We start from the raw sequence: 8075 nt of genomic DNA, 5'->3' as shown, positions 1-8075 counted from the left end.
ACCTTTCATGTCCCCATGTAACCATTTTTCCTAGGCCCAGCATGCTCGCTTCTTTTCATTGTTCCAGGTGGCCTGACGTTACACACCCAATTGTGGCTTCTCCAGATTTTTCACTGATCACGCGTCACTGAGGTCACTAACCAGTTCCACCATGAGTAGCCAAACTTCACCCTTGCTAGGTATGCTTTCACCAATCTTTGCTGCTTGTCTAGTCCTTAGAATCCAGTCCTGCTTACTCTCTAAACTGCTTTCCCCTTGTTATTGGTGAGACTGCCCCAGAACCACAACTGAACCCCACTCTCATTATCTCCCCTAATTGGTCTGTCCCCTAATTGGACACAGGACTTAACTCTCTGCCGATGCAGTTCAGTCCCAGCAGATCGTTCTGAGGATGCCACCAATTCCCGTCTCACCATGATAGTATGCCTTTCTTTCTTTTTTATTAGTTATACATGGCAATAGAATGCACTGATACATCATATATAAATGGAGTATAATTCCTCATTTTTCTGGTTGTACATGATGTAGAATCCCACCCTTGTGTAGTTATATATGTACATAGAGTATTAATGTCTGATTCATTCTACTATCCTTCCTACCCCCATACCTCTTCCTCTCCTTTCACTCCCTTCTACCTAAAGTAACTCTATTCTTCCCTAGCTCCCTCACCCTTATTATAAGTTAGCATCTACATATCAGAGAAAATATTCGGCCTTTAGTTTTTTGTTATTGGCTTATTTCACTTAGCATGATATTCTCCAGCTTCATTCATTTACTGGTGAATGCCATAATTTCATTCCTCTTTAAGCCTGAGTAATATTCCATTGTGTGAGGTACTGAGTTAGATATTCAGCACCACATAAAAATAAATAAATAAATAAAATATTGTGTCCATCTGCAGTTAAGAAAATATTTAAAAAGAAAAAAAGAAGGACTCCCAAATATTTTTTGAGGTTATTGTGAATGGGATCATCTTCTTTATTTTTCTTTCACTTGATTTATCACTGATGTTTAGGAATACAATTTCACAGCTTGGTACATATTATTCCAAGATTTAGCTTTGAGGGTCTGGGTTGAGAAGTCAATTGAGATCCAGATCGGTTTCTTTCTAAATCAGACCTATCATTTTCTCTGGCAGCCTTTAAAATTCTAAATTTACTCTGTTAGGTGTTTTCATGATAATGTGCCATATTGTGGGTCTGTTGTAATTTTGTATATTTGGGGTCCTGTAAGACTTCTGTATTTGATTTTCCATTTCATTCTTTAGGTTTGGAAATTTTTCTGATATTTTTTCATTGAAAATATTGTGCATTCCTTTGGTTTGTATCTCTAAGCCTTCATCTAGCCTGATATATCTTAAATTTGGTCTTTTCATGTTATCCCATATTTCTTAAGAGTTCTGTTCATGGTCTCTTAACATCTTTTGTACATGGTAAACTTTATTTTTTCATGATTATATATTTTGTCTTCATTGCCTGAAATTCTGTCTTCCAGGTTGTCTAGTCTATTGGTGATACTTTCTATTGAATTTTAAATTTGGTTTATTTAGTCCTTCATTTTGAGGATGACCTCCTTCTCCTCTTCCTCCTTCTTCTCCTCCTCCTCTTCCTCCTCCTCCTCCTCCTCCTCCTCGTCCTTCTCCTTCTTTGAATATCTATATCTTTATTGAAGTGATCTTTCACTTCCTTTATTTTCTATCTGATTTCACTCCTCACATCATCCTTTACCTTGAAAATCAGTTTAACTATGTACATTCCACATTCTTTCTCTGACATTTCTTCCACTGTAGTGTTGATAAATTCTATTTTTGAAGTATCTTGGTTTGTTTGGAGCAATTTCTTCCCTTGTTTTTTCATGCTGTTTACATGTCTACCCATCTAACAGTGTGGATCTGAAGTGGTTAGAGTTTCTACCCTATAGACTTATGGTGTCCCTGAAGGTTTCCTGTATCTCACCATTTAAAGGGAGAAAAATAATAAAAAGAACCAATGCAAACAATATACAACATTAAACAAAATAGCTCCTGCTATGACATCTACAATGTTAGTTGTCACAATTAACAGAAATGATATGCTCAGTTATTGCTTACAAGAGTAAGTTTGCAAAAATGTTTACAATTTCAAATGGTGGACAGGGAGAGAACAGAATTGATGTAGGATGTGATGATTTTGAGGGAGGAGGAAAGAAGATAGAAGAAAAAAAGGAAGAGTGAAAGAATAACTAGAGATTGTTAGCATAAGAAAAGAGAAAGAGAATCATCGGAAACTGATGAGTGAGAGGAAAATATATATAAAGTAAAAATTTAAATATTAAAAATAAAAATAAAAGAATATAAAACAAAATTGAAATATCCTACCCATCAAAAGACTGATCCATGAAAAATAACTGGTTTCAAAAATGCTAAAAATGAGGGGGAAAGAAGCCAGATATGAATATGTATAAATGTCCATGAACCATTAAGGTCAAAATTAAACAGAGAAAAGAAAAATTCAGTGAAAAGTTAAAGAATTGTTTCTGATGGAGTTCAAAATATTCTCAGCTTGTCTTCTCAGCAGTGTTAGGTGGGGTCTGCTGTAGTTTGATGCTTGCTCCACCCTCAGGGTGGGGTTGCTTTAGTGAGAGGTAATCCCATAAGTGGAACTCCTGGAGTTTAGGCTTAGGTGGGCTCCAGGCTCTTCACTGAATGCCAGTTGGTCTAGAGATTTTAAATCACCTATTCTTAGTCCACTATGCACTTGCAGACCCTATGTTTCCTCATCTCAGTTTCAATCTCCAAACTTAATCTACTTACTTAACTTGCTTACTCATGGTAAGTAGGTTGTACCTCTTGATAAGAGAAGAGTAGACAATGTATGGATGTATAGCCATCTTCAATTTGCTAAGTAGATCTCCCACATGGAAATAGTGGGGTAGGGAGAGGGAGCATGGGAGGAATAGAGGAACTCTAGATAGGGCAGAGGGGTGGAGGGGAAGGAAGAGGGCATGGGGTTAGAAATGATGGTGGGATGTGATGATCATTATTATCCAAAGAACAAGTATGAAGACCCGAACTGGTGTGAATACACTGTGTATACAACCAGAGATATGAAAAATTGTGCTCTGTATGTGTAATAAGAATTGTAATGCATTCCACTGTCATATATAAATTTAAAAAATAACTAAAAAAAGAAAGAAATTTAAACAAAACAAAAAACTTTCATTAAACAAACTTTTAGGTGAAAGCCAGAATGTAAACAAAAATTTCAGAATTACTGAATAATAACAATATATCCTGAAAAATCACCTGGCATCATTTATGGACACCTTCCTTCAGTATCAGGATATTCTATCGTGTCTCATACTTCATTCAACTAATTTGCCATATTGAGCATTTAGGTAATATAAAAAAATTTGTAATGATAAATAATGCTAGAAAAAATAATTTTATGTATTTTTAATTTGTTCAAGGTCTACTTTTAGTGTAAATTTCCAGAAGTAGGATAGATGGTTCAAAGGCTATATGCATATGAAATTTTGTTAGATACTATCAAATTCTCCTACCATTTTGCATTCTTTCCAGCAATATGAAAGAATTCCCCCATGGTCTCAACAAAAGAATAAGTTCTGCATATTTTAAAATTAATATTGAGACCTCAAGCATGGGAAAATTGAAACTAAAACTAAATGTAAACAAATAAATGCCAGTTGTACTTCCGTATCAAATGGAAAAAGGGAGAAATAATATGAATAACTCATTTTTGTTTTTAATGAAAATTATTATTTTAGGATCATTGGGATTCACTTGAAGCTATAGTTGGGGAGGGCATCTCATCAGAGCCTGGCCAGGGCGAAATCTCAGCTCCCTGCTTGGACTTTGCAGGCCTGGGTTAAGGGTGGGACCCCAGTTTTTCTGTGGTATCTGGCTGAATAAAGTGGTTATTGTCCAAGCGCTGTCATGCTAGGCTGCCCTTTTCCTATCCTTTGCTAGGGAAAGCTGGCTGTTTGTGTTAGTTAGCTTTTTGTTATTGTGAACAAAATAGCCAACGAGAATGACTTAGAGGAAGAAAAGTTTATTTTGGATTAGGGTTTCAGAGGTTCCATCCACACTCTGCTTGCTCCCTTGCTTTAGGCCTGAGATGAGGTGGAGCATCGTGGACAAAAGGCTCAGTGAGGGAAAGCTACTCAGCTCATGGTGGGGTCAGGAGGCAGAGACAGAAAGCGGAAGAGGCCGCAGGGAAGATGAACTCTTCCAGGGCATACCCCAGTGGCCCACCTCCTTCAGCCATGCCCCATCTATGTACGGGGCATGTACATATCTCGTAATCTAATCATCCCCTCCAAATGGTGCTGCATCCACACAGGAGTTTTGAGGGACACCTCACATCCACACCTGCACACTGCTGCCGTTGTCTGTGCATGTTGGCACTCCTGGGTTGTTCAGCATTGAGTCTAGAACATGTGCCGCACAAAGAAAACCTAGGGAACTCACCATCATGTTGTTCTTTGGGTCTCGAGTTCCCCTGGATGTTCTGCCTTCTTTTCTCCACCTTTCAGGCTTCTTGGGTTTATTTTATATATGAAGTCCAGAGGCTTTAGTTGAATGGGAGTAAGAAAAAGTTTATCCATCTTGCTAGAAGTAACTAGTTGAATAACCTTGAATATAGTTTTCTTTCTTTCTTTCCTCCTCCTCCTCCTCCCCCTCCTCCTCCTTCTCCTCCTTCTTCTTTTAATGATATACCCTCAGTCTAAAGGGAACAACAACAAAAACAACAAACCACACAAATAAATCTTGAATATCTTTCATTGATTTGTTTTTTTTGGGCTGTCACCCATGTCACAATTCTGAAATTATTTAATGACCATCTTAGGGTTAAGCAAATGAATAAATGTGTTGATATTATTGGAACCAGGACTTTTACTGAGGAAGAAGGAAGATACAAGTATGGGACAGGAAAAGGCAAGGAAGAGCCCTGTGAAATTGTACTGGAACTTGGAACTGAGGATATGAACTCTTTTTTTTTCTTCTATTTTCTGTCATTTGTCTATCACCTGTGCTGTTTCTCCCTTTTAGTTCTACTTTGGAAAGGGCTAGATGCAATTATACTCCAATGGTCATAAGCACATCAAGCACCTAAATTTTGCTTTCTAAATATCATTTTCCATTAAAAGGAACATGCTTTCCTTATAGAAGTAACTGATTTCTAGATTGTGGTAGGAAAGGCAGAAATTAAACCTGAAACATCTTGTTGTGACAGAACGTAAGGAAGTGCTTAGTGAAGTGGGCAGTGTCAAAAGTCCTCTTGAAACCAGCTTGAAGGGACTCCCTTTAGCTAAATCTGAGGAAATTTGAGCATAGAGATAAGACAGCAATAGATTATAACCCACTGAATAAAATAAGAGTCTGTGAGTCATTACTAAAAATAGGCAATATGCAAATAGATATGTAAAAAGATAAATGGAGGGAGGAATGGACGGCAGTAGATCAATGAGATGGTTTTGAAGTGTGGTGACGATTGGTTAGGACAAGATCCATCAACGATGACATATCTAGGGGGATAAGTTTGAGGAGGATGAGGATATTTACAGGCTTCTCCAAATGCTCACCTCCCCAAATTGCTCATTATTGCAGTAGGAAAAAACATAGCAACTGTACAACAGACAAGCAAAACAATCTTTTAATGGGAAAGCAGTATCCATATCACAGATGAAGAGACAACAGATACAATGTGCCTCTGGATGTAGTTTTCTGAGAAGGGTTCAGTATCACTTTCATAGTATTCTGCCTGTTGATGTAATAGTTGAATTTAATTAGGAGGAAATAGACAAATGCAAGTTGAAGAATATTCTATGAAATGACTGGAGTGTACTCTTCAAAAATAAGTGTACTCTTCAAAAATATCTGTTATTTAAGGTAAAAGAAGACCGGGCAATTGTTTCAGATTAAAGGAGGCTAAGGATGAAATAACAAACTATCAATCTAGAGTAGAAAAATCCAAACAGGATATTATTAAAATAATTGAGAAAATCGGAATAAGGAAAGTTGATTAGGTAAAAGTATATCAATGTTCAATTTCTTGAATTTAATAGAATGTACAGAGATTATGTAAGAGAGTAAAGTCAATGTTCCTGTTCTTAGGAGATGCACACATAATACTAAGAAACAAATAGGCATGATGTATCATGATGCATGCAACCTATTTTCTAAATGTACATATACAATGAGAAATTATTGAAGCAAATGTAGTAAAATCTGGTGAATCTGTATAAAGGACATTTTAGAATTCACTTGCAGCTTTCTGTAAGTCTAAAATTATTCTCAAGTATGAAAAGTAAAAATAATATATAAAATAGTAGATGAAAAACTAAAAAATGAAGGTGGGAAATGAAAACCTGGCTAAAGTCCCATCTATGGAGTACCAACAGAAATCTATTATGAAACTACTTTTGCTCAGACCGACGGAGCTTGTACTTATGATCATTTTTCAGATATTCAGTGTCTGCTGGTGGAAACATTGGCACCTCAATGAACATAAATGATGGGTTCTTCAGCTTGTTAAAGAAAGACTAACACTGACGAAGAAATAGTGAAAATTGAAAACTGATTTTGACATTAATGCAATGAAAGGGCATCTTTAGATAGAATTCCACTTGGCATACATATTATTAGAATATGACTATTTTAATGTGGGGGAAGACAATGTGAAGAATATGAGTCCTTTAAGCAGGCACTTTTGGTATTTGTTTAAACATGATCTATGTCATTTAATAGCCAACATCCAAACATAGCAGCTGGTTCTCTTTCTTCTAAACTAATGGAGTAGTTTTTTTAGCCCTGGGAAATACTTACAAACTCAAATTCATTGAATTCTCTTTCCTCAGGACTCCTTTCGATCCCCTCCCTCACACCCTTGCCAATCCTAATGTCCTTTTACCCTCAGCAGAATCGTATTTCACTCTAACAATTTGCACATTTGCAAAATTGGACACCTGGGGTTTTTATTTTCAAAGTGTTGCTCCTGGGGTGTGTCCCAACTTCTTGGCTTCTTTAAATATGTGTACTTATCTGTGTGTGCATTTATGACAGCCTGCTCCTTGACAAATTGGTCCTCCAGTTCTTTCTTGGGATTCAAATAGTTTTCTTAATGTATGGTTACAAGCTTATTGACTGTGGTCATGTTTTAGAGGCCAGACTCTCCAAAAGAAGTGACTCTCTCTGTCACTTTGCCAAAACAACATGTGGTTGTTTGACATGCATTATTATGATGACTAAGGACACCCTTTCAGAGATGACAGATTTGTGGCTCAAATATTCACTAATATATTTAAGTAGTATAAACCAATTATTATCTTTTTTACTTAATAGCAGGAAAGAGTCTTACAAAGAATAATAAAAGAATAAAATGAATCAGTTATTTCCCCACCAAGAGAATCAAGGCCTCTTTTAGTCAATAATTAGATAGAATAACTTGGTTTATTCATTCATCATTTACATTACTGTGGGTTACAGAAGAAAAGACAGATAATGCTGGTCTCCTTTTAAAAATCAGTCACAAATACTAGTTTTGCTTTGTAGTACAAAAGTGAATGATTATATAAGTTTTATAATTAATTCACCATTGAATACAAAGGAGCACAGAGAAGGGCTCAAAAGCATGTGATTGATTTAATTCCATAAAATTTGACAACCTTTGTCAGGCTCAGTTATTGAAATTGTGGTCCCCACAGTGAGGCTATTAGCAGTATCCACTTCCTTTAAAAGGGGCCCAAGGATTCTAGGGAGCAGGCACTTGGGCTAGAATATTACAGATTTTTCCCCCCAAAATGGAAACAACTTTATTGTGTTTGATAATTGTAAAAGTAATGCATACTTTTTTTCAAGCAACTTGGAAATGCATATACTTTAGTCAAAAATAAAAGATCATCTTGTCTATTTGTCTCCTCAAAGATAATAACCATTAACAAGTTGTATATAGCTTTCCAGACTGTTAATTTTAAGTATCAACTTTTTTACATTGAAGTGAAATTATAACATATTATTTTGAAACCAGATTTTTTTTCCATCTTAAATATTTTAAAATTTATTTCAACTGATATAT

The sequence above is a fragment of the Ictidomys tridecemlineatus genome, chromosome 9 (genome assembly GCF_052094955.1).
Source record: "Ictidomys tridecemlineatus isolate mIctTri1 chromosome 9, mIctTri1.hap1, whole genome shotgun sequence".
Taxonomy (NCBI): Eukaryota; Metazoa; Chordata; class Mammalia; order Rodentia; family Sciuridae; genus Ictidomys; species Ictidomys tridecemlineatus.
Note: the sequence above shows the minus strand (reverse complement) of the source record.